General features: G+C 45.3%; 2 long non-coding RNA genes across 2 annotated transcripts; one reads left to right on the top strand and one right to left on the bottom strand.

Moving 5' to 3' along the window:
- Positions 1-4,042: 4,042 nt before the first annotated feature.
- LOC139073935 (uncharacterized) lies at positions 4,043-25,432 on the bottom strand. The gene is made up of 3 exons (XR_011523135.1): positions 25,324-25,432; positions 16,194-16,262; positions 4,043-4,225 (listed from the first exon to the last, which is right to left on the bottom strand). It is a non-coding gene; the product is annotated as an uncharacterized lncRNA (long non-coding RNA).
- On the top strand, positions 4,621-20,768 carry LOC139073934 (uncharacterized). Its single transcript, XR_011523134.1, has 4 exons — positions 4,621-4,905; positions 14,630-18,397; positions 18,766-18,935; positions 19,374-20,768. It is a non-coding gene; the product is annotated as an uncharacterized lncRNA (long non-coding RNA).
- Positions 25,433-25,704: the final 272 nt, after the last annotated feature.

The raw sequence follows: 25,704 nt of genomic DNA, 5'->3' as shown, positions 1-25,704 counted from the left end.
CATCCACAGCCAACATCTACAGCCATGTGCATCCAATGTGGCAGGAAAGGGTCATTTTACTTGATGTAAAAGCAATGTCTGGAGCATGAGGGTCAGGCCCCAAAAGGGCCTGCATATCATGATTCGCTTCTGTCTTTTTTGGGCCCATGATGGGGTGCTAAGATTGGGAATGACAGGGGGGATGCATGTGGAATGGGAGGGCAGATCCCCAAAGACCTGCCTTCAATGGGGGGCAACCCACAAGCTGGGTGCTTCAGGCTGTTGGAACCATCTCTCACACCTCTCCCCACACCCCGGGCGTCCATCCATCCTTCCACATTTTCCATTGCCTCCTCTCTCCTTACTCATCCCTTCCTCTCCTCCGCTCCCACACAGTTTGGTCAACAGGCCTCAGCTGGGTTGACAGACCAACGCTCCCTCCTAACTGGACTTTTCAAACAGAACTTTTCTAAGGAGCCCAGTTGTTGCCTGGACAGGATTTCTAAGACCAGCAAATATGCTGTAGAGAGGAAGGGAGGGTCCTGGCACATTTTCCCTCTCTTTGGACCCAGAGGCCTCTAGGAACCAATGTGGATCTGAAGCTCTCAGCCTTTACACCAAGCTGCAGACCAGGCGTCTTCTGAACAAGGCTCCGTGCCACAGTTCAGCGCCACCCCACCGGAGCCAGAACTATCTTGTCTGCTGTCAAGTTATAAATTAATCTCTTGTCATCAGTGATTAACTTATTGGAGCCACAGGAGCTGCTGAACCAAAACAGCCCCACGGGGTGAAAGAGTCTCCAGCGTGGTGTGGTGTGTGGATGTGCCTGTGACCCTCATCCCTCGGGCCCTTGTGCTGTGTCAGCAGGGGAGCTGGGACGGCCAAGACAGGGGTCCTCTCTGGGCACTGCTGCTCTGGAATGTGCACAGGGCTCCTCAAAGTAGAGATCCACATGGCAAAGGTCTAGGGCTTGTTTTTTTAGTGTGTTTGTCTGCAGGAAGGTTTTAAAAAGGCGATTGGGATGGGTATATTCTCTGGGGGTATACGTCACCTAAATGCAACAGCTGGGGACTGATATGGAAGAAAGGGGAGCCAAACTTTGGAATTTGCTAGATGTTAAAGGGACTTAGGGATCATCTCTTAGAGCATAAGCTATCACAGTGGGAAGAGGCCTTGGAGACCGTTGGTTCCAACTTCTTTATTCTAGAGACACCAAGAAAGAGGGCTTGGTTCACCCAAGGTCACACTGTGGAGCCAGTGGGGAGAGAAAGAACAAATGTCAAGTTGTGTTTATATGTCAGATAAAGACATTTCTTCACCACTGTGAGGACAGGCAACATACAACTCTCTTTGGAAAAAAGCCCAGAGACTCCTTCCATACACCACTTCTACCATTTAGAGGTCTCAAAAGTAAAGTTTCTCTGATTCTTCGGAATAATCCTGGCAGATTTGGTCTCACTTCTTAGTTCCAGGCCTCCTCACAGCAGTTTAAAAATGATGCCTTTATTCGCCTCTGTGATCATCCCCCGAAAACCCATACCCCCAGTCTAACCATGAGAAGAACAGCAAAAGAACCCCAACTGAGGGACATTCTACCGAGAACCTGATCAGTACCCCTCAGAACTGTGACAGTCCTCGAAAATAAGGGAAGCCTGAGAAACCGTCACAGATCAGAGAAGCCTAAGGAGACAGGGAGATTAAATGCAATGTGGCGCCCTGGATGGGATCCTGGAGCAGGAAATGGCCAGTAGAGAAAAACTAGTGAAATCTGAATAAAGTATAGAGATGAGTTAATGGTAATTAACAATGCCAGTTCCTTAGTTGGAACAAACGTACCATAGCGTGTAAGCTGTTAACGATAGAGGAAACTGGGCAATGGGTATACAGGAATTCTGAACTATCTTTGCAGCTTTTCTATAAATCTAAAACTACTTTAAAATAAAGCATTTATTTAAAAAAATTTTAAATGATGCCTTTCAATTTACCTCAGACTAGAATCTTTATCAGATGTTTAATTACGGTGCCCATGACATGGGTAAGTGTGGAATCGTAAGCATCTGAGAGAGAAAAGCAGGAAGGAGGGAGAAAAGGTGGATTGGAGAAGAGAGGGTAAGAAGGAGCAAGGAAGACACTGAGATACCAAAGACAAAAGTGAATATAACCATCCAGCAACTGAGGACGGCTTAAACAAAAAGTGGTATGTTCATATAATGCAATATTATTGGCCATAATAAGGAATGAAGCACTGAGACATGCTACAGTGTGGAGGAGCCTTGGAAATATTATGTTAAGTGAAAGAAGCCAGATACAAAAGACTACATATCACATGATTCCATTTACGTGAAATGTCTAAAGAAGACACCGCCACGGAACAGAAAGTAGATTCATGGTTGCAAGGGACGGGGGTGGGGGAGAATGGTGAGTGACTGCTAACGGGTACGGGTTTTTTTGGGGGGCTGGTGAAAATGTTCTGGAATTAGTGGTGATGGCTTCACAACCTTGTGAATATACTAAAGCCACTGAATGGTCTACTTTAAAAGGGTGCATTTTATGGTGTGTGAATCACATAATAAACTAAAAAATAAAATAAAGTGAAAATGTTAAAAAGTCAGTGCAACCTAATCTGTACCTTCAAGAAGCTCCCGGTGTACCGGGGAAGACAACTTGATCCAGGTGATTGCAAGCCTTTCCCCTCGTCTGTAAGCTCCGTGGGGGCAGGAGCCACGACAGTTTTGTTCACCATTGTATCCCCAGCACCCAGCAGGGTGCCTAGCCGCTGATAGGCTCTCAAGAGGTACTCGTTGAATGAAAGAATGAGCGTGTTAAGTCCCATGACAGCTATGGGGTTACAGAGGAGAGGCTAAAGGTGTTCAGAAAAATCTAAGGCTCAGAAAAACCACAGTCTGTGACATGGACAAGATTTCCCATACCACGACACCATAAAGACTTTCAAAGCCCTCCCTAGTGACTAAGCCATGCAATCCTGAGTACCCAAGCAAAGCCCTGCAAAGGTGTCTGCTTCCAGCCCACCGCCCACTCCGTGTGCCCTGGGACCTCTTCTTCTCGGATGCCCACAAACTCATTGAGGAAGCTTGAGCCAGTGTAGACCAGCTCTGCTCTGCTGAGGGAGCTCACAGTCTAGAGAAGGGGATGTGTATGCACGCACACCCCTCAGCCCACCGCTTCTGATACCGTGTGCTGAGAACAGGAACAGAGGCAGGTGCAAAAGGTAGTGGGAGCCTGGAGCGAGCAGTTCACGGACCCGGGGCAGAGGCAGGTCACAAAAGGTTTCCCAGAGGGCATGACATTATTTCAGCATGAGGGGCCTTGAAGCACAAGGAATGCATTGATTTTGAAACACAGTTTCTGGGTTGGTATATCGCTACTATTCCTTTCATAAACGGTTGTTTCCTTGTTCCTCCTTCCAAGGAGAGCTCCATAGATCCTTAGAGATAGCCTTAATATCATCACCAAAGCCCAATAAGACTCCCAAGGGGACTTAGCTACTGGAAGGTAAGTGCCGTAAAAAATGAAAACTGCTTTTTGACTTTTTGAGCCAGTCAGAAGGAAGTGAATGTTTTTTTTAATCTGGTTTCAAGTACCTCAAACTACTGGGTGACTATGGCTGGAAACTGAGTGTCACTGACATGTGAGGGATTTGGCAGAGAGCTCTCCATCACAAGCATGAGCTTGGAGGAGAAAGAAATCTGCAGGAGTGTGCATTACAGTCTTGGCAGAATATCAGAGTAGGAAGAGCAAAGGATTTGCAGTCAGACAAAGCTGGGTGTGAAAAACAGCCCTGCTGCTTACCAGCTGAGTCATCTTAGGAAATACAAATTCTGAGCCTCTGTTTCCTCGTGTATAACATGGAGATGTAGCCCCAGCTGGCTGGGTTGCATTGAGAGTTAAAAAAGATAATGTGTGGAAAGCATCCTAACCCGTGTTTGGCAAATAAGAGACCTTCCATAAATCGCAGGTACTATTTTTCATATTATTCCAGTTACTCTTATGGAGACACCTTGTCAGTTTGGAGGGTATTTGAAAATAAATTTCCATCCCCAAACTCCTTCTCACCAGTTTATTCTAAAAACCTATTCAAAAACCAAATTGAGCTCTAGGTTTTTTATCCTGGGCTACATTGCAAACGGAGTTTCTATTCCATTTCGTAATGCGTATTCATGGTGAAATCACAGAACCCCAGAAACTGAACTGGAGACAGAGAAGCTCCTCGGCCTTTCCGCTTTGTCTGTAAAACAAAAAAATAAAAGGTAAAACAACGAGCCTATGGGCCTCAGTGGCTGTGCTGAGGATGAGAGCTTTTGTCCCTGAAATACCTCAAGCTCTAAAGTGAAACTTGATTTCCATGCCCGTCTCTTAGTAAGTCTTCAGCATTGCGGAACGCACTCCTTGAAAGTTACCATGTAAATTTATAAACTCACATGTTTTAGACAGAAGGAGAAGGGGAACAGAGGGGAGGAGGAGGAGGCAGGCGCAAACGTTGGTAGTTTTTGAAAACATCCAGGTGATTCCTCTGTGCAGCCAGCGGCCCTTGGACGGTGCCAATTCCCTTAGGCACTTAACTCTATACCCACCTGAGTGAAATAGTAAACAGGAAATACTGGCTTCCTTGTGTCTCCCTACAGGCCCGGTTGGGTTTAATAAAGTTGCACCAGTCTGAGATTTATTGTACTTGATGGGTCTTGCTGGATGCCACGTGCTTATTGTAAAACGATCACTAAGAACCGCTAGGAACCACAGTAGATCAAGGACAAGGCTGGGTATTCGCATTTATGTGCTAATGGAGGAGCCCAAGGACTCAGCCAGGAGAGGGTGGCCGTTTGAACACTGGGTGACTTACAAGGGATTTCAGATATACGCTGGACACGCTAAGCTGTTGATCTGATCACAGACACCACATCTAAAGAGGTAAGTCAAAAATTTTTAAAGAATGTTTAAAAGTAAATCATAGTTGTTTCTTTCCAGCTCTCTTGCATTGCCATTTTCAGGTTATTTCTTCAGGACATTTCTTGGTTCCTTCCCTGTTCGTGTACCCAGTAGATGGTGCGCATCACAGAACATCAGCCCTGAAGTGGGGCTGCATCTGCCACGTTCCAATGACAAGAAGGCAATCCGAGGCAGGGCTGCCAGATTTAGCATCTAAGAATAGAAGACTCCCAGTTAAACTTGAATTTCAGATAAACAAATATTGCACGGGACACACTTATACTAAATTACTTGTTGTTTATCTGAAATTCAAATTTAACTGGGTGTCCTGTATTTTACCTGGCAATCGTAATCAGAGGGCACTTGAAGGAAGAAGTAGATAATCCAGTGACTCTCAGCTTTTTCAAATACTAGAATTTCTGGTGGCATGCTTGAAGGGACCAAAAGACTTGAAGCAAAGTGAAACATGCCAGCAATTATTACGACACAACCACAACAACTACAGTGTGACAAGGTCTTCAGGGTCCAAAAGCCATTAACGGTTAACTCTCTACTCCCTGGCTTGCCCATGTCATTGTGGCTGTCCCTACCCTGATCACATCTCCTATGTAATCAAGCAAAGTTCTGGAACACTCCAGCAAACTCTTGCTTTCTTTGACAATGGCTTGAATGTGGCCTTACCCTATTCCTTCTAGCTCTTTTTTTTTTTTTTTAATCTGGAATCATATAATAAGTGGTCTTTTGTGTCTGGCTTCTTTCACTTAGCAGAATGTCCTCAAGGTTCATCCATGGTGTAGTGTGTATCCGTACTTCATCCCTTTTCCTGCTGAATAGTAGTCCTCTATATGGATATACTACTTTTTATTTATCCATTCATCAGTTGATGGACATTGGGGTTGTTTCCACTTTGGGGCTATTATGCATAACGCTGCTATGAACCTTCATGGCCCAGTTCACAATCCGCTCTGCTTGACTCTGCTCTGACTCTTGTGAACACATTGAGAAGGGCCAACTCTCTTTGTTGCTTCTAGAAACTCATTCAAAGTAGAGAAGCCCCATGGAGATGCTGCCTCCACCACAGGAACAAAAAGAGAATATTCATTCAGCTGCTGGAGAGGGGACACTGGGGGGGGGGGGGGGCTGGGACCTCTTCTTGGTGAGTTGCTGACAAGTTATGTGAGGTCTTGTTCTCTGAGGCGTTTAGAGAAGATCGTGAGGTTTTCCTTCCGCAAAATGGGTACATGATCCTTTTGCGTCCTCCCAGCAGTTCCTAACTGACGCATCCACAGCCAGGAAAGCTTGGGTCCTAAAGTAAAACCGTGTTTAGGCAGCCTCATAGGAACTGTCAGACAATGACGTGTTTTGGAAATTTTTGCTCTCTGAGAGATCCTGAATTCCTTACGTCACCGCATGGATAAACACGAAAAGGAAAAGAGCCTGTATTTTTTGCATTTTCCTCATAACCCTTAAGGCATAACAGCCCTAGAGGGGAAGTTGAGCAGTCCTCCTCGGGAGGGGAGGGGAGGAATCAAGACTGACTGAAATGACTCATCCTTACTCTCCCGCTGAGAGATTGTTGCCTGGGCATCTGCCCCTCAGCATGGATTCATTCCACACACCTTGCTGAACACCTTCTATGTGCCAGGTGCTGCAGATGAAAATACCACATCTTTTTACAAGGGAGGAAACTGAGACTCAGAGTTCCCAAGATAACATAGCAAGTGATGCAGCGAGATTTTGACCTAAGAGCCTGACCACAGAGAAGCCATGATAGAAACTTCTAGAGGGATGAGAATGCAGTCCTTATGCTCAAGGAGATTACAACCTAGTGAGGAGAACAGATAGATAAAGATTAAGGAGAGACAGATTGGTAGTTGGGGTGATTTACAGAGAAATTATGGGGTACGACCACGGGGCCTTGCACCAGTGGTGGGCAGCACAAGGTGGTCAGGGAAGTCTTTCGTGAGATAAGGAGGTTTGGAAAGCAAGGAAGAATCTCCCAGGGGAAGAAGGGTTTCCTTCAGAGAGAGCAGCAGATACAAAGGCTCCGACGTGGCAAACAGCTTTAAGAAGTCTGTGAAAAGATCAGTGATTGGAGCCGAAGGTGTGAGTGGCCATCCAGAGGGGTGAGAGAGGGCCAGGGGTGAATAACAGAGGGCCTTTTACACCACACTGAAAGTCGGATTTTATTCTGAAACGTATGAGGAGCCTCGAAGGATTTTAAACTGAGGGGGAAGGTCATCTAAAACGTTACCAAGTTTACTCAAGCAACATAGGGGAAAGCGATTGGATGGAGTGCAAGCAGAAGCTAAAAACACTCAGAAACATCTTCCAAACCTGCTGCAGGCTGAGGCGGCTGGCCAGTGATGATGCTCTGCGGCCGCCGCGTGGCTTCATGTCACTGTCTTCCTGGGTGGGCTCCTATCTCCCCCTTCATGTCCTCACGTTGTAGGAGGTTGCCTTGTAAAATCCTAAGAAAAGTTGCTTTATAGGTAAAATTTCTGATTTCCAGTAAGCCTGAAATGTCTTTATTCTGCCCTCACTCTTGATAGAGAGAATTCTGGGTTGACAAACTTGGCTCAGAACCTCGTGGGCGTTGCTCCTTGTCTCCTGGGGACACCAGTCTGGTTCTTTCCTTTGATCGCACATTCGAAGGAATTATTGCGTGTTTCCCATCCTCTTGAGCATTGTACTTCAGCCGTACTGGCCTTCTTCTTGTTCCTTGAGCATATCAAACTTTTATCTACCTACTTGTTTCCTCCTCCTGGAATTTTCTTCCCCAGCTCCACATGTGGCTGGCGGCACTGCATTAATCAGGCCTGAGCTCAAATGTCAGCTCTCAGAGAAGCCTTTCCTACCAACCAAGCTAAATTAGCAAATGCTCAATGTGCAAAAAATATTTATCAAATTAATTTAAATAATTAGTTAATTCTAACTAAGATTCCGTGGGAATATTTCAGAAAAGAGTTAGTGTTTGGACTAGGCCAAATTCACGATCTTATTCATTTCCAGTTGGTTATCCATACAGAAAAAAAAAATGAATCTCAAGGGCCAACCTCGGTGGCCTAGTGGTTGAGTTCAGTGTGCTCCACTTTGGCAGCCCGGGTTTGTTTCCCGGGCGCAGACATGCATCACTCGTCTGTCAGTGGCCATGCTGTCGCCACGGCTCACATACAAAGAGAGGAAGATTGGCACAGATGTTAGCTCAGGGCAAATCTTCCTCAGTTAAAAAAAAAAAAAAACAGAAAAAGAAGAACCTCAAATCCCTACCTCATATAATACATAAAAATTTACTCAGATGCCTTATAAACCTAAATGTAAGAGAAAAACTAATAAATACTCAAGAATAAAACTTAAAATGTCTTCATGATCTTGGAGGATGGCAGATACTTAAACGGGACACAAAAAGTTTTAATCATTAAAATAAAAGTACAAATTGGGCCATATTAAAATTTAAAACTTCTGTTCATCAGAAGACACTGTTAAGAGAGTGAAAAGCCAAGTGAGAAAAGATATTTGCAATATATCATTCACAAAGGACTCATTTTTAGAATATATAAAGAACTTTCACATTTAAAAAGAAAAGAGGAAGACAACCCAATAGAAAAATGAGCGAAAGGCTTGAACAGACACTATACAAAAGAAGATATCCAAGTGGCCAATAAGCCTTTGAAAATAGTGCTCATTTCACTATTCATCAGATAAATGCAAATGGAAAGCACAATGCAACACCAGTACTCATTTACTGTCTTAGTTCGTTTGGGCTGCTATTGCAAAACACTGTAGACTGGCAGGCTTATAAACAACAGAAATTTATTTCTCCCAGTCCTGGAGGCTGGAAATCCCACAGTCTGGGTACAGATTTGGTGGCTGGTGAAGACCCACTTTGTGGTTCATAGACTGTGCCTTCTAGCTGTGTCCTCACATTATAAGAAGGGGTGCGGGAGCTCTCCCAGGTCTCTTTTATGAGGGCACTAATCCCATTCATGAGGGCTCCTCCCTCATGACCGAATTACCTCCTAAACACCTCACCTCTAAATACCATCTTACTGGGGATTAGGTTTCAACATATGAACTTTGGGAGGACATAAACAGTCAGACCAGAGCATTCACCAAAATGGCTAATATGAAAGAGAAACAATACCAAACGTGGGCATGTATTTGGAGCTTCTAGGACTCATATTGTGTGGTGAGTGTGTGTATTTATCAGCCCCTTTGAAAGTAGCCATTAAAGCTAAGCATATGAATATCCTATGACAGCAATTCCACTCCTGGGTAAACACCCAACAGAGTTGTGTACACATGTTCATCAAAAGATGTTTACCAAAAGAATGCTCACAGCAGAACTACTAGTAATGGGCTAAAATAGGAAACTACCAAAATATTCCTCAACAGTAGAATGGGTAAGTAAATTATGGTATAGTCATAAAATGGAATACTATTTAGCAATGAGAATAAATGAACTATCGTTGCATGTGAAAACATGAATGAACCTCATAAACATATACTTAGTAAAATAAGCAATACACAAAAGATGGGGGGGGGAGGTTTGGTAAGGAAGATTGGCCCTGAGATAACATCTGTTACCAATCTTCCTCTTTTCGATTGAGGAAGATTGTGCCTGAGCTAACATCTGTGCCAATTGTCCTCTATTTTTTGTTTGTGGGACACCACCACAGTGTGGCTTGTTGAGCCGTGTGTAGGTTCAAGCCTGGGATGGGAACCCGCAAACCCCAGCCGCCGAAGTGGAGCACGCAAACTTAAACACTACACCACCGGGTTGGCCCCCACAAAAGATTTTATATCCTATGACTCCATTTATATAGCATTCAAAAACAGGCAAAACTACTCTACAGGTTTAAAGTCAAGATATGAGTTATCATTGTTTTCTATTGGTACTTAGGTGTATTCACTTTGTGAAAATTCATCAATCTGTACACTTTCCTGTATGTATGTTATATTTCAATTAAAAGTTTGCCAAAAAAATTATTGTTTACATAAGATAAAGGGGATTAAATAAGATGAAGAATTAAAGAACTCAGTTCAGTGCCTATTATATGACAAGAACCCATTAAATATTAAATGTTAAATTTCATAGCATCAATAATGACCAGTGACTATGATGAGCCAAAGTGAAACACTCATTTAGCAGTACAAAAAGTAAATTTTAAAAACTGGGTCACACCCACTAGGATGGCCGTTATCAAAAACAAAAAAGAAACAAACAAAAAGCTAGAAAATAAGCGTGGGCAAGGCTACGGAGAAATTGGCAACTTTGTGCTATACTGACGGCAATGTAAAATGTGGAAAATGGAAGGCAGTTCCTCACGCAGAAATTAAACGTGGAATTAGCATATGATCCAGCACTTCTCCTTCTGAGTGTTTACTCAAAAGAATGAAAGCAGAAACTTGAACAGATTTTTTTATAAGATTGGCACCTGAACTAACAACTGTTGCCAATCTTTTTTTTTTTTTTCTGCTTTATCTCCCCAAATCCCCCCAGTACATAGTTGTATATTCTAGTTGTGGGTCCTTCTAGTTGTGGCATGTGGGATGCTGTCTCAATGTGGCCTGACGAGAGGTGCCCTGTCCGCACCCAGGATTCGAACTAGCGAAACCCTGGGCCACCGCAGCGGAGTGCGAGAACTTAACCACTCAGCTATGGGGCCGGCCCCTTGAACAGATATTTGTACACCAGAGTTTAAATCAGCATTATTCACAATAACCAAAAGGTGGAAACAACCCAAATGGATAAATAAAAATTGGTGTACACGTACAATGGACTCTTATTCAGTCTTAAGAAAGGAATGAAATTCTGACACATTACATGCTACAACATGGATGAACTTTGAAGACATTATGCTAAGTGAAATAACTAAGACACAAAAGAACAAACATTGTTACCAAAAAAATCCTTTCCCCACTGCTCTGCAATATTATCTTTATCATAAATTAATAAATTAAGTGACCTATCCATTTCAGTCTATTTCTAGACTATTCTGTCAGTCTATTTGTCTATCATTGGGCCAAAATAACACACTGTCTGAGTTACTGTAACTTTACAATAAGGCGTGTTATATGGTAGTGTGGTCCTTCCTGCTCTGTTCTTCGAGATTGCTTTGGCTGTTCTTGGCCCTTTGTATTTCCATATATATTTTAGGCTCATATATATATATTTATATTTCCATATATATTTAATATATTTATATATTTCCATATATATTTAAGACTCTGCTTATCAACTTCCATTAAAAAAAAGAACATGCTGATTATTTACAATAGCCAAGACGTGGAAGCAACCCAAGTGCCCATCAACGGATGATTGGATGAAGAAGACATGGTATATGTATATATACAATGGAATACTACTCAGCCATAAAAAAGGATAAAATCGTCCCATTCACAACAACATGGATGGTCCTTGAGGGTATTATGTTAAGTGAAATAAGCCAGATAGAGAAAGACGAACTCTGTATGACTCCACTCATAGGTGGAAGTTAAACACATGGACAAAGAGAACAGACTAGTGGCTACCAGGGGAAAGGGGGGGTGGGGGTGGGCACAAAGGGTGAAGTGGTGCACCTACAACACGACTGAAAGACAATAATGTACAACTGAAATTTCACAAGGTTGTAAACTATCATAATCTTCATAAAAAGTAAAAAAAAAGAACATGCTGGGATTTTGATTGGATTACCCTGAAGCTATTAATCAACTTGAGAAGAATAACAACCCTGTGAACTAAGAACTATTATTATCCCCATTACGGAGATGAGAAAACTGAGGTTTGGAGAGCTTAATAACTCGCCCAAGGTCACAAGGCCAGGATTTAAACCCAACACTGCACTTTTCTGTGTCTGACTTCAGAGCCCTCACATTGAACCTTTCCTTCCAAGTGACCAAAGTGTTTCTTATATTTCTGTCACCACGTGGATATGAAGCCTCTGAGGACCGAGATATGTCATCCATGTTGGTATCTCCTTAGCTCCTAGACAGTGCCCAGGACTAAGAAACTGCTCGATAAATATTCATTAAGTGATTTGTTAATGAGCGAATGCGTAAGGGAGTGAATCACCAGCTTCTGAGAACAGTCGTACGCCGACAGCTAAATGCATTTGTATTTGCCCCTTAGATACAAACAGCTGATAAACAAACAAAACTAACATCAGTTAAAGCAAAATTCTGTTTTGTTACATTTTAACCCTCTAAGAGCCTAAGTCTTACCACTTAAATCAGATCCAGCGTAGAATTTTCTCCCTGAAGATGACATCAAAGGACAAGTGTGGGTTAGGAATACTCATGGTCTGACATTCCCCTAACTGCTGTTTGATTTCCTTACACCTCTGTCCAGCTTGGTCTCATTTTGGTCCAACTACCATGAGTGAATTAGAATAACAACTACAGAGCCATATGGGCAGTGTTGCCAGGTGGAAGGCGAGTTTGTTGGATTTGAACGACTCTGCATCAACTTCTCCATAACAGCACCCTGGTTTCCTTTACTGAAATTATCTCCTCTGCAAAAAGCATAATCGGGTGGGTCCTACCTACTCCTAGCCACGAGGTGGGCAGGTGACTCAAGCCTGACCAAGCCTTCCTTGGTTCCTTCCCTGGGACTGCAATCTTGAGCAGAGAGCAGGTAAGCCAGGATTAGCTGCAGCACCATCCCAGCCAGGCCAGCAGTGACCAAGTATCTCCTCCAGTGGGACCACTGTTGAGGTTTCCCAACCGTGATCCCCAGTCTCCCGTCAATTCTCTGAGCCCCAGTAGCTTTCCGATACATTTCTTTTCTGCTTAAGTTAGTTTGAGTTGCAACCAAGGGATTCCTAACTGATACAGAGTCTAATCCAGACGTGGGATGTTGCAAGGCTAAGCAGAGACCTTTGGGTGAAGGGAAAGAATTGATAGGAGAATTTAATAATTCTTTTTTACATTCGAGTAAACAGCTGGTTCACCTGTGGCCACTAAGCCTTGAGATTCAGACTGTGTTCTCCCTGAGGCTTTAGCGTTAAAGGATACTGTAAGAAAATTTCAAATTTTGGAGTGTGCTGATAACTTCTTCAGCAAAGTCTTCCAAGAAAGAGATAAGGTTAAACTGAATCTGGCCCACTCAAAAGTAAGAGAGGGAAGAAAATACAGATTGGCTAAGAGTTGCCTTTTTCCGATGGCGTGCTGTCTGGGAGTCCAAGGAAAGATCAACTCTCTACCCTCAAACCAGAGTTAGCAGAAGAAAGGTGGGAACATGGGAACGAAGCAGGAAATAAGATTAAGGCCTGGGAGAGACCCTTCCCAAGCCTCTCCTGTTACATCTTGAACAAAGAAGTCAACACTCCCCTTGGGAAGAGGCGGCTTCGGACAGTGGTTAGAGCTCCACCACGACCCTGAAGCCAGGCTGCCTGGATTTGAATCCCTGCAAGTTCTTTACTGCTCATGGCTGGTTTTTGCAAAAGAGGGAGGATAACAGTTTCTGCCTCATAGGGTTGCTGTGAGGATGAAGCGAGTTCATACACATAAGGCCTTTGGAGCAGAGCCTGCCCTATAGCAAGAAATCTGTAAATGTGACTCCTGATATTTTTGTTGTTATCGTGAGGAAGGAGTAGTTTTGTAGCCTGTTGCTTTAGATTATTCTCAAGTAGAGGCCAAGGTAGAAGCATTAACTGAGGGCTGAAGTGACGGCCAGAGCACCCAGCCTATTGCTAGACCATAGCTATTCCCAGGCAGGTTCGAGTTCCAAAGACTGGCATGGTGAGGTCTCTGACTCTCGTTACTATCCACGGCGTTAGCCAGAAGCAAGTAACCCAGAATCCCATTAACTTTTTAAGGGCATCATTTTGCCGAAGAAACCTGAAACCTGGCCCACAGTGGTCTGTGATAACAATTTCCAGGCCCCTAAACTCACATCGGCAGGAAGAAAGAGAGCTGCTAAAATAATGCAGTCCCCAGAAGAGGCATCCTTCTCAGTTCGCATGTCACATGGTTCAGGAAGGACAATCCACTGGATTTTTCCAAAGAAAGAAGCCGGGGCCACAGAGGGCAAAGGGGAGCCTTCCAGAGGGCAGAGGTGGGGAAGATGTCCACTGGCTGCCAGGGCAGGACATCCACGTTATTTCTGGTAGAATATGACACAGGCTATGGACCGGTGACCACTGAGAGTTGTTTCCTGTTCTTTCATTTTCCAAATGAGAGTTTTTACTGCACTTACCCCGTTCTCTCTCCTTTACTATTTAGTGAGTGCATCAGTGGTGATTAAATTTACCATTTAGTCCAACTGGACCACACAGGACCTTAGTAGCTCCATATATGAGGACTGTGCGACACCCAGAGAACCAGACTGGATGAAACTGTGGCTTGTCTCTTTTGGGAAAAGAGTTTGACTGTGTTTATGTAGAGAGTGGGTATCTTTGAAGGTGTATTTACGGGGATATCGGTTCATGTGGATATTGGGCTGTTAAAGAGGGTGGGCTGCACCGGATAGATGTTGTTTCTGCAGCTCAGCAGTTCACTTTTCTTCTGATAAAGTAACTCCTCTAAGTGTGGTTTGATTGGCATCTTGATCCTGCCCCCAGATCTAAGGAACTGCCTTGATTCTCTTCAACCAATCAGCATATCTTCTCCCCTGACCTTGTAAAGAGAGCCAGTGAAATTTGATACATGTCCTAGTCTGGAAAAAGAAGAGTTCCTCACTCCTCTCTCTCCATCTCTTCAACAGAAGTTACTGGAAAGAGGACCTCCCTTCCTCTGGATGGCATCTTGTTAAGATGTGAGACTTGCAGTCACTGTGGAGGAGCTGACCCTTGGTGACATTTTTGAATCTAGTTCTCACCTGAATCAGCCCTTTTCAATCACATAAGTCAAAATACCTTCGTGTTGTGTAAACCAGTTTGAGTCAGGTTCTCCGTCACAGTGTAAGGAGTTCTAACGGGTACATTAGCAGGATCGGTACTTTTATCTTTTAATAATAAAACCTGTTATTTATCAAGAGCTTTTTGGTGTACAAAGCATTTGCACACAGATCTCTTGATCTTGTCACCTCCCTGTAGGACAGGGGGACCTTGCATTATCATCCTCCTTTGACTAGATGAGGAAACTGGGATGGAAAGATGCTACTTTGCCCAAAGACACCCAGCCAGTAATTAGAGGAGCTGGAGCAAGAACCCAGGTCTGACTGCAGGAAAAAGTCTCATGCTCTAGCAGGGGCTGCCCAAAAGCCATCACAAAATTTAGCAGGTAAAACAAGACAGGCAGGTGCTCAACCCACCTGATTTCCTCTTAGCCTCAAATTCCCAGCAGCGGTGCCTGGAATTCAAATCCTGAGGCCCAGCACCGTTGCTTCTGAGGGAGGGGAAACGACTGCATTTGAGATATCTCTGGTGCAGTCAAGCGGGAGGTCATTTTCCCTTGTGGTTTCATTGATTTTATGATGAGGGAGTCTGTGATCGTAGTTGGAAATATTTATGCTTTAAGGAGAGAAACTCGGGGGACTCAGTCGTGTCTGTAGGTCAATCACTCCCAGGGACCTTCTTAATTTAGTGATTCCTCCCCTCCAGCCCCCTTCCTGTCAGTCTTCTTTTCCATGGGGTGGGGCTGAGTGGGTGATGTATTTATGTGCCTGGAGCTCCAGAGCCCACGTGGAGGAGTAAATTACAAGTGAGCGCACCTCCAGGATGGGGCAGCCTCCCTTGTCCTGGCGGCACTTCAAAGCTTCCTGAAAATTCCCCAAGGAGAACAGCCAGTCTCAGACGGACTCCACGCAACACTCCGATGGCTCTGCACGCACTCGTCCGAGTATTCTCCAAGATCTGCAGGCTTTCGCTCATTGGTAGACACACCCCTCCCTGGCAGTTAGCCATGCCCCTTGGCAGAAGGAGACACTGAGGCACAGGGGGGCCAAGGGTGTAAACTTAGCAGGCCGAACCCACCCTCCAGATGTTGGTCTGGGGTTCCATCTACCAGCCCTACATACCTGAAGGACCAGGATTGTGTCTTGTCTATCTTTGAATCCCCAGCTCTAGCACAAATTACAGCAATAGCTGGAACTCAATATCTTTTTGTGGAAAGACTGGATGATTTTGCTGTCCTGGTCTTTATGCCAAATTTGACTAAAGTCCAATTTGAATTTCCAATTCCTTTAGGCCACAGAGAACAAACAACTTAAGATGCTCATAGACATTGGATGGCGTCCAGACTTATTTCTCAGTAACTTCCAGGCACCAAAATAAAAACACTTTATGTTAGTAAAATTGCTTTGCAATTTACCAAGTCCTTTTACTTACTTCATTCTGTTAATCTCTACAGCAACCCACGAGGCTGGCGTAGCTATGCCCATCTCAGAGATGAGGAAACTAAAACAAAGAGAGGAGGGGTGATTTGCCAAGGTCACACAGCTGACAGGTGACAAAGCTAGGACTCAAAACCCAGGTCTTTTCATTCTGAGTCCAGTGTTCTTTCCGCTCCATCATAACAAGAAGTGTGTTTTTGTCCCTGCCTTCCGAGGGGCCCTGGAGGGGCTACTGGAGAGGGAGGAAGATGAAATCAAGGATGAGAATTCCTTGATTTTGCCAGGGGCATGGAGCAGGAAGATGAGGTTGTCTACCTGCATCTCCCAGTTCCTGAGCACCTGGTACATGCCAGACTCCTTGCTACACACATACCTGTTTCCAGGGGAATGTTTACAGGGACGCTGAAGCTTCGAGCCCCTCCCTTATGCAGACCCCTCCAACGGCCCTGGGTAATGAGTGCACTTGAAATGCCCTGAGCTCATATATAAAAGAAACCTGATAGAGGTTTTCCAGATTTGACAACAACCCTTAAAAAGTACCTGACATTATGAACAGTGAGTTGTGAAGCTGAATAATAAGCTCGTAATAACAAAAACCAAATTTCAATCAACCATGCTAAGGAAAGACTGAATTATCTTTCTCTTCTGACTACGGAAAATATTACAAAATCTTTGTCATGTTGAGGAGTGACTAAAAGGTATGCAATCAAGATATAGGAAAGAAGGCATTTTAAAGAGTTATGTTAAGTAGTTAATTTTTTAAACGTCATTTTTTTGGATTTTGTGATATGTGTGGTATTTGCCAGCTTTTATAATGTGTTATTTTTTATTTCTAATTCTAAATAAATGCTCATTTTGTACCTAGCTTAAAATTGTAATTTTGCATTCTTTTTTCTTAAAGAGGGCCCTGTCAAATTTTAAAAGCATCAGGCCATATACAATTTAGATCTAGCCCTGGGACCGTCATCTCACCCAATTATTACAATAACTCTGAAAGAATTACTCTTGTTGTCTTCATTTTGCAGATGAAGAAACTAAGGTTTAGAGATGATCGTTTTGCCCCAGATTCCACAAACTGAAAAGGAGCAAACCTGGTTTCAAACTCAGATTTGACTCAAAGCCCATAGTTTTTCTACTATGTCACTACCAGAACCAACCTTTGTGGAAATTCACCCATGGTCCAGCCGCTTAATGTTTTAGGAAACTGTGGTTTTAAAATACGTCCACAAATCTCTTGATACTTCCCTCCCAATTCCCCTCTCCTGAAGTGCAGGCTGGACTTAGCGACTTTCTTCTAACAGATGGAATATGGAGGAAATGATGGTGGGTAATTGGGTCTTAAAAGGCACGTGGCTTCCCTCTGGCCTCTCTCTCCTTTGGATCCCTCATTTCAGGGAAGACAACTATCATGTCAGGAAGACACTCTAGCAGCCCCATGGAGAGGTCCTCGGGGTGAGGAACTGAGGCCTCCTGCCAACAGCCATGTGATGAGCCATCTTGAAGGCAGTCCCTCTGGCCCCAGTCAAGCCTTCAGAAGACCACAGCCCAGCCAACATCTTGACTGCAGTCTCATGAGAGACGATGACCTGTGGAGGGAGCACTGCAGCCTCAGGAGACCAACCTCAAGGCCAAATGTCCACAGTCCTGATGGGCCCTCACGTTCACCACGAGGTGCAGAAACAAGCTGTGCCACATTCTCTGTCACCAGAAACTCGATCAGCATGCAGTGGACCAATTCCGTGAGGTTTGAGCACACCATAAACACAACAAAAGACACTTGGTTTGAGGGAGAGGGATGCTCGGAGAGGCTTCGGGAAGCCACTCTGTGTCCTGAGGGGAACTTCCATGCCTGGGCTGTTCCTCTGTGGGGGACAAACTTCAGGGCTCTGCACAGGCAGACAGACTTGAGGGTGACTCGGAGACAAGGAAACTGCCCTCTGCACTGGCTGGGATTTGTTGGGGGGCCCAGAGCCTGACCAAAAGTGAGGGATTATGGGAAGGATGCCAAGACAAGGGTTTGTCCAGTGGCCCTATTGGAAACAGTCTTCTCTCTGCCCCCCTCATTTCCTCATTTTCAAATCAAGTGTTTCCGGTGGGGGCTGCCTCTCCCTCTGCAGGGTCTTCAGGGCTAGGCTTGCCAGCACCAAGAAGAACAGAAAATGCCCCAAAGAGAATCAGTGTTGTTTCTCCACCCACGAGGTGAGTTCTCCTGTTTTCAAATGAGTACGTTTCCTTGCCCTTCAAAAAAAAAAACCCTCCAAACACTCCCTTGGGCTGACAAGTCTACTTGATTTGTCATTGGCATTTAGGGTTTGCCCAGCACATTTCGGGCATTTTCTTTTGTCTGGGACGGAGGGTTTTCCTGCCATATGGGGCTTGCAGTAATAAAACGGGGACCATCCTGGGTAAATAGGACAGGTGGTCACCTATTGGCATTTAGATAAGTGGGATGCCAGATAAATCCTGATGGTTTTTTTAAATAAAAAAATTAATGATAATATTTACTACTCACCTTTAGGAGAGCATATCTTAACAAGAAATAAAACCTTCTTACTGAATTTCCTCAGGAAAACCCAGAGCTCTCTGGGAAGGAGGAAGTGGAAGGAAGAGGGAAGGACAGAGTTCGGTTTCTGAGATTCGTCCTCCGTGCCTTGAAGTTGAGTTCTATTAGCAGCACTTGCAAATGGTAACTCGACCAGAGGACTGTGCTTTTCTGGAAGGTCGAGTAAGGTGAGAGGTAAGTTGCCTGTGAGTACACCTGCCTACAAGGGAGAAGGCTGTTTGATTTCAACTGCTAGCAAGTGTCTCCAGGGGATGCCCAATTTTCACAGGTTTGCGCTCTTCCTGAGTTTGAACACCAACCTAAAAAATCCATTGGGCAAGAAAAGTAACTTTTCTTTTTTAAGTGCTTAGCTTGATTTCTGTTAGAAGTCTCTATTGCATTGGGGGGGTCGGGGAGGGGACTTGATCTAGCCAGTCCTGGAGTCCTCATCTTTTCTTCAAGATTGTGTGTAAGCTCTCGGGGGGTGGGGGTGGGGGGGAGTTTAACGTAGTGCTAAGGTGCAGGGCAAGGGTGGGGACAGTGGCATTACTAATACTGAGGGAAATACTTATCGAACACTTGTGCTGTGCCAGACGCAAAGAGCTTTATGCCCGTTCTCGCTTTTTATCTCAGATCAGTACCGATCTACACTCTTTTTATCCTCATTTGACACGTGAGGCTCGGAGCAAGGAAGAGACTTACCCAAGGATTACATAGCTACCACGAGGCAGAGGTGAGGTTTGAAACCCAACGAAGAGCCTGATTCCAGAGGCAGCTCACCCAGGGTCATTCATTTAATAAATACTGATGGATCACCTCTTACCTGACCCAGGCCCACAGGATGGAGCTGGGAACAGAGCAGACTCGGCCCCTGCACTCCAGAGCTTCTATCTGGCCTCTCGACCCCACTGCCTGTTTGCTACAGCCATGGGACATCCCCTCCCCATTCTGGTCCTGGGGCATCATTTCCCCCCAGGCAGCATTTTTCCTTCTTCCCATTCTAGAAGACTCGTCAGGGCCAATGACCTTCTTTTTACTTCCACACTTCTAGGAAAACAGACATTCATTCTGCTGTGTGCACAGTGCTGGCCGGAGGGAAACTCGGCAGGGCTAAGAACTCTTGTGCTTGCAACTGCTCTCAAAGGCGAGGCAGGGTACCTTGCTCTCTCATTGTGTCAGTGCCCGGGGAGCTGCTGGGCGGGGCCATGTCGGCGCATCTCACACGCACACCGGCCGTTCCTGCTCTGCGGTCTGATCCCCGGAACTCACTGGACGTCTAGCTCAAATGGGGGGCACGGTCTAGTGCTCCATTTCTTGAGGGGGAGGGGTATGCACACCTCTTTCCCCCTCCCACTCTCCCCTTCCCTGGGGGCAGGAAAACTGGCTCCAACTCACCCCGTTTGTTCTAGGTCCTGAGTTATTTCACAGGCACGGATTTTGAGTTTCAAAACCCTAAAGCCTTCTCTGCTCTTTACAGAAAATCCCTTCCCTCCAACTAGATGTGTGTGGCTAATCCTAAATGGCACAGGGGTCAGGCAAGCAGTAACAGAAATATCAGGGGAACAAAACCACCAGTTAACATTGTGTAATATTACCTCCCTTCCAACATCTGCCTCTCACTATTCCTACATCTCAGGCCCTGTAAACAAACACTTCATGCATTATTCACGTTCTCAACACCGCTTTGACGTACATACCTCTTTGTGCCTCGGTTTACTCACTTGTAAAGTAAGAATAATAATAGCATCTACCTTACAGAAGGTTGGGAAGATTAAAATGAGTTCATCAGAACAGTTTCCGGCAAAGAGTGAGTGCCATGTAAAATGTTAGCCACTGTTATTATTGTAATAATTTCTCGTCATATTTGTCTCTTCCTTTACGAATTACAGAGTGAGGACAATGTTTTAAAAGTTTATTTCTGTATCCTCAGCACACACCGGGGTCTGGCAAATAGCAGGTATTCAGGACATGTTGAGTTTTAATTGAGTGAACCAACTGTTGGGTTCTGTTTTCTGTCTCTTAATAAAAAATCAGATTTGATGCAGTGATGTCAGCTGACTTTTCCCCGCACTCCACCCTCCCCCATCCCTTACAGAAGATTATATTCCTTAGAATGTCAGAGCGGGAAAAGACCTGGGAGATCAACCGGTCCAACCTCAGTTTACAGAGTAGGGTTATGAGGCGCAGGAAGGGGAAGTGGTCACCCGGTTAGCAGCTAAGGAAGGATTTATAATCCAGCAGACAGGAGGAGGGAGTTTAATCACTTCTTTTGCATGAGAAACAGATTCATCCCTTCCCGGTCCTCATTACTCGCTGACAACACTTCACGAACACTCACTCTATGCTCTGGAGTGGGAAGAGTTCAGACGACGATGCTGAACAGATCAGGGTTCAAATCCCAGTTCTACCACTGGGCAGGTGTGTGCCCGCAGAGAAATTCAGCCTCACTTCCACTGTTTATAAAATGGGGACAATAGGACAGAGTCTGCAGGAGTTCTGAGGACTAGAAGAACTCACGTGTTAATGTTTCTAGCACAGACTAGACATGCTGGCTTCCTCCCCACCTCCCGCATCCCGCTGCTCTGGTAGCAAACCAAAGAGACAGAAGACAGGACCCGTGTTCTCCAGGGGACTGTAATCAAAGGTGTGACCATATGTCTTTCCAAGAATGAAGAAGCTTGAGTAGAGATGAGCTGAAGGGCACATCCATGGAGGGGAAAGTGAATTAGGGAGGTTTTATGGAAGAGGCAACTCCGGTTTTGAAGGGGAGAAAGAAGATAGACTGCCAGAGTGGAGCACAAGGTTTTCCAGTGTGCTTTTCAGAGAGAGCACCTGGATAAGTAGCCTCCTTGGCTCCCTCACCCAGCTTTGTTTATTCACAGCACGTACAGTGCTGACACATTCATTTGTCTTTCTATAATCATCTGTATCCCCAAAGAGAATGTGTGCTCCGTGAAAGCAGAGACTTCTTCTGTTTCCTGTTCAGTGAGATGACTGCTGCTCCTAGAAAAATGTCTAGCATGTAATCGTTGTTAAAAAAAAAAAAAATGTGTTGGGGGCCAGCCCTGTGGCCTAGTGGTTAAGTTTGGTGCACTCAGCTTCAGCGGCCTGGGTTCAGCTCCCGGGTGGGACCGACACCTCTCACTGGCGTTCATGCTGTGTGCCATGACTCACATACAAAATAGAGGAAGACTGGCACAGATGTTACCTCAGGGCAAATCTTCCTCAAGCAAAAAGAGGAAGATTGGCAACAGATGTTAACTCAGGGCCAATCTTCCTCAGTAAAAAAATAAATTGTGGAATGAATAACAAGTTATGAAAGTAGGAACTGAGTTATCTTGGGAAGAAAGGAATGATCTGACTGGGAAGAGAGTCTGTGTTTAAAATATTGAGAACTACAGCGGATGGTACTAAGGGTGAGGTTCAATCATTTCCAATGGCAAAAGAGGCCTCTGCTGTGGAGCTGGTGGACTGGCTTCCTCACTCGAAGGCCTACATTCCTGACCTTTGGCCAGATCCTTTCACTGTCATACCAGCTGCTGAGCCCAGAAAGATAACCTCCACCCCCCTACCCCCCAAGACTGGGTGCCTTTAGGTCAGCCCTTTACACGGGGTCATCTGTGGTCACAAGTAATTCTCAACTGTGTTTGACTTTGTTGAGTGTTGGTGCAGTGAGAGCAAAGTGTTAGAAAGACGAGACACTCAGAACCCACAAAGAACATGGTTGAATCACCAAGCATCTTGTTTGTGTTGGAGGGTGAAGTAAACTCTAGGAGCCTTCACCCATAAAACTGTCTGCAGTATTGAAAACATGCTTCATAAAAACTCCCTGGTGACCAGGAATGTACCCTTCCAACGTGGGATGTGACTTGAAAACATTTTGAAAACCTGAATTTCCACTGGTTGCCTAGTTTTGCCGATGTACAGTAGGGGGCGCTGTTGGTACAAATTATATCAGTTATACGTTGACTCCATTATCCTGATGACCGTCTGGCTGTGTTTGCAGCTTTGCACAGACACTTGGCCCTGCTTCTTAACACTGAATAGTTAACAGGTGTGCCAGGAGGAGAACGTGGCTTACTCAAACAGTTTGAAGGATAACGTTTTCCTGGTTGGCATCCTATTGACTGTAACTAGTTCTCTTTTTACAAAAACATTTCTTTTTCAGTTCTCGTCATGTAAGATTGGCTTTTCTCCTAGAGAGCTTATTTACGTGATTTAACCCAAGGATAAATGTTTGGTATCCCCAGAATCCCTGTGTTAGAAGGCTGTTGAGTTGTCAGAAACGGGGATCCCAAGTCCCACCCACTGGCTTGAAGAAAATCTAGATGATACTTCTGAGTCCAGCCCAATTCTCCCAAGAGATGAACTTATTAGGGCCGCAAGGGTAATTGTTTGGAAAACTGCTCTTGAGCTCCCCTGGAAGCGATACACAGCCATTTGAAGAAGATAGCTGCACCCTGGAAACCCCAAAGCGGGATGCATGAGGGATTCCGAATGCCAGGTATTGTAGGCGTGTTCACCCACTTAGGGCCTGGACAGGAGATCTGCATTTCTAAAAGCTCTGAACTTACAGAATAAGGGACGAATAAAGGGTTCCCTCCTTACCTCTGACCCGTCACCCTCTCCTAAGCAACAAGCCCCCGAGGTTGGCTCAGCTTCACCAGATCCTGCGTGGGCCACTTTGGGATGCCCAAGTCGCCACACAGATCAGGAAAGTATCAAGACTCTTGGGGACATGCAGATACTTTGATTTTTCTGGCATCTCCGACCTCCACTGTCCTGACAAGCTTGCTTCTAGTTCTTCTAGAAAAGGAGGGCAGTGAATTCCCAGAAAGTTCCGGCGCTCCTCATGGCTCAAGGACTTTGAGACCCGGCATCCAGGCCAACTCAGTGTCTTAGGACCAAGCAAAGGGAGCAGCCAGGAAGTCCCCTCTGGCCGCTCAACTCCCCTACCTGCCCTCCACACAACTCTGGGGATGGAGGTGCCAGAGAGAGGCTGAGAAACAAAGGTGGCTTTCACCCAGAGCCGGCGGAGATGGGACGGCTGTGGCGGGGTCTGCAGCCCTGAAGCGGGCTGCCGTCCTGTGACTCTGAGCTCAAAAATGTGTGAAATTTCTTTTTGCTGGGTATTCTACTTCAAGCGGAACCTGTTCTCAGAGAAACATTCCATTTCACAGAACCTAATGGCTTTCCTCTGTGCTGATGCATTAATGAGGCTCCGGCTCGTTCTAATCAGAAGGAAGCCATGCAGATAATTGCCTGAATTTTTAATTCAGGGTTATGATAGGGGAATCAAAGTCACACTCAGTTGCTGAGGCTGCCTCTTGTTCCAGGCCATTGACTTTTGCAATTTTCTTTGATTTCCCCCCTCCGTCTCTTTCTCCCCACCCCCACTTCTCCTCTCTCTCTCACACTCTCAATCTGTCTCTGTCTGAGACTTAGTGGAGACTGACAGTTTCGGGTTGGGGCGGGGTGGAGGAATAGGGGCAGCCCTTGGGGTCTCCTACAGTCTTTCTTCCTCCTCCTCCTCTTTTTAAACCCCTCCTCTCCCCCCTCCCCCCATGGAAGAGTGGATGCTGCCTGCACCTGTCAGCCCAGAGCTGGTTCTGGGAGAGTGCTCTGCAACCGGCTCCCTACGCGGGGTCTCCGTGCCCAGAAGCAAAGACAGGAAATTTGCCCCAGGAGAGGCTCTCCCTTGGCAATTTACTTCCCATTTCATCTCAGTTCTCTGGGGCAGGGGAGAGAACTGGAAAGGCGAAGGGGAAAGAAATCAGGTGATCCTAGCAATGCAGCGTCTTCCAGTTCCTCGCAAAGGTGATTTGCTCTAGATCAGAGTGGGACTGAGGGCAGACGGGAAGCTGGAGGAGTCGAAGCCCAGGGTCTTTCCTGAACTAACTTATCTCCTGATGTAACAAACACCGAGTGCTAGAATTTTAAAGAATTTACAGAACTCTGAGAACCTGCAGGTGGTGGAAAGAGGTGAATGCAAATGGTTGTATTCTATGCCACCAACCAGCAAATGAACAAGAACCCAGAGGCTGGTACAGCAGGCGGCACCCTGACATTGGCCACTTTTCCCAGAGTATCCAGGACCTTGGAGTGATAGAGAATTTGCTAGGGTAAGAGTCAGCCTTTCTGGCTCAACTCCAACCAGGCAAGCTGGCTTTTCCAGGAGAGCGACTGTTCCTGCAAAGGAAGTTTCTTCTCCCAGCATCCTCTGGTGCTGGTTATAGCAACACTATAGGCAAATGTTTACACTTTAAGCCAGGAGTTCACAGAGTGATCCTTTCCGTTCCAGACTGGGCTGCTGAATCGCTGGACACTGCTCGCGTGGCCTCTAAGAGCAGAATTTATTTCCACATCCCTGGTTCTATATAGGTTCGGGATTCTTACTTCAGAGAGACAGAGAAGATGCTTGCACTGTGATTCAGCGTCTTCTAGGTACCAAGGACTTTATGCCATCGTCCCGTTTAATCCTGACAAGTGCCTTGTGAAAAAGAGATGACTGCCTCTACTTACAGATCAGGAAAATCAGGTTCACTGGAAAGACGCAGAAATTTTACCCCCACCTGCACCTCACCTTCCAGAAGAAGTATTCTTCTGTGGAATCCAGAAGTCCCTTTCAAGTTGCATTCTCAGGGCTTGGAAATGCTACTGCTAGCACAGTCTTTCCAACTGCAGGCTGCAGCATTCAGAAATTATAAGAAGCAGTTATCTTTATTATGCTGGTGGAATTTGCCCTCCACAGGGCTTTCGTTTCCTCAATAAAATGTCGCCTCCTGCTCGAATAGCACCCCTCTCCCAAGAATGCCAAAGCAACATTAAATATGCGCTACAGTCATCCAAACACCAAGGGATAAAGGGGAGAAGACTCAACTCCTTAAGAACATTGCATCTCTTTTAGACCAGTGGACCTCATCTTGGCTCTGTGATATTTTAAGATACCACAGAGTATCTCAAG

The sequence above is a fragment of the Equus przewalskii genome, chromosome 10, assembly GCF_037783145.1.
Source record: "Equus przewalskii isolate Varuska chromosome 10, EquPr2, whole genome shotgun sequence".
In the NCBI taxonomy this organism is placed as follows: Eukaryota; Metazoa; Chordata; class Mammalia; order Perissodactyla; family Equidae; genus Equus; species Equus przewalskii.
The sequence above is the reverse complement of the archived record's forward strand: the minus strand, read 5'-3'. Positions and strand labels throughout refer to the sequence as shown.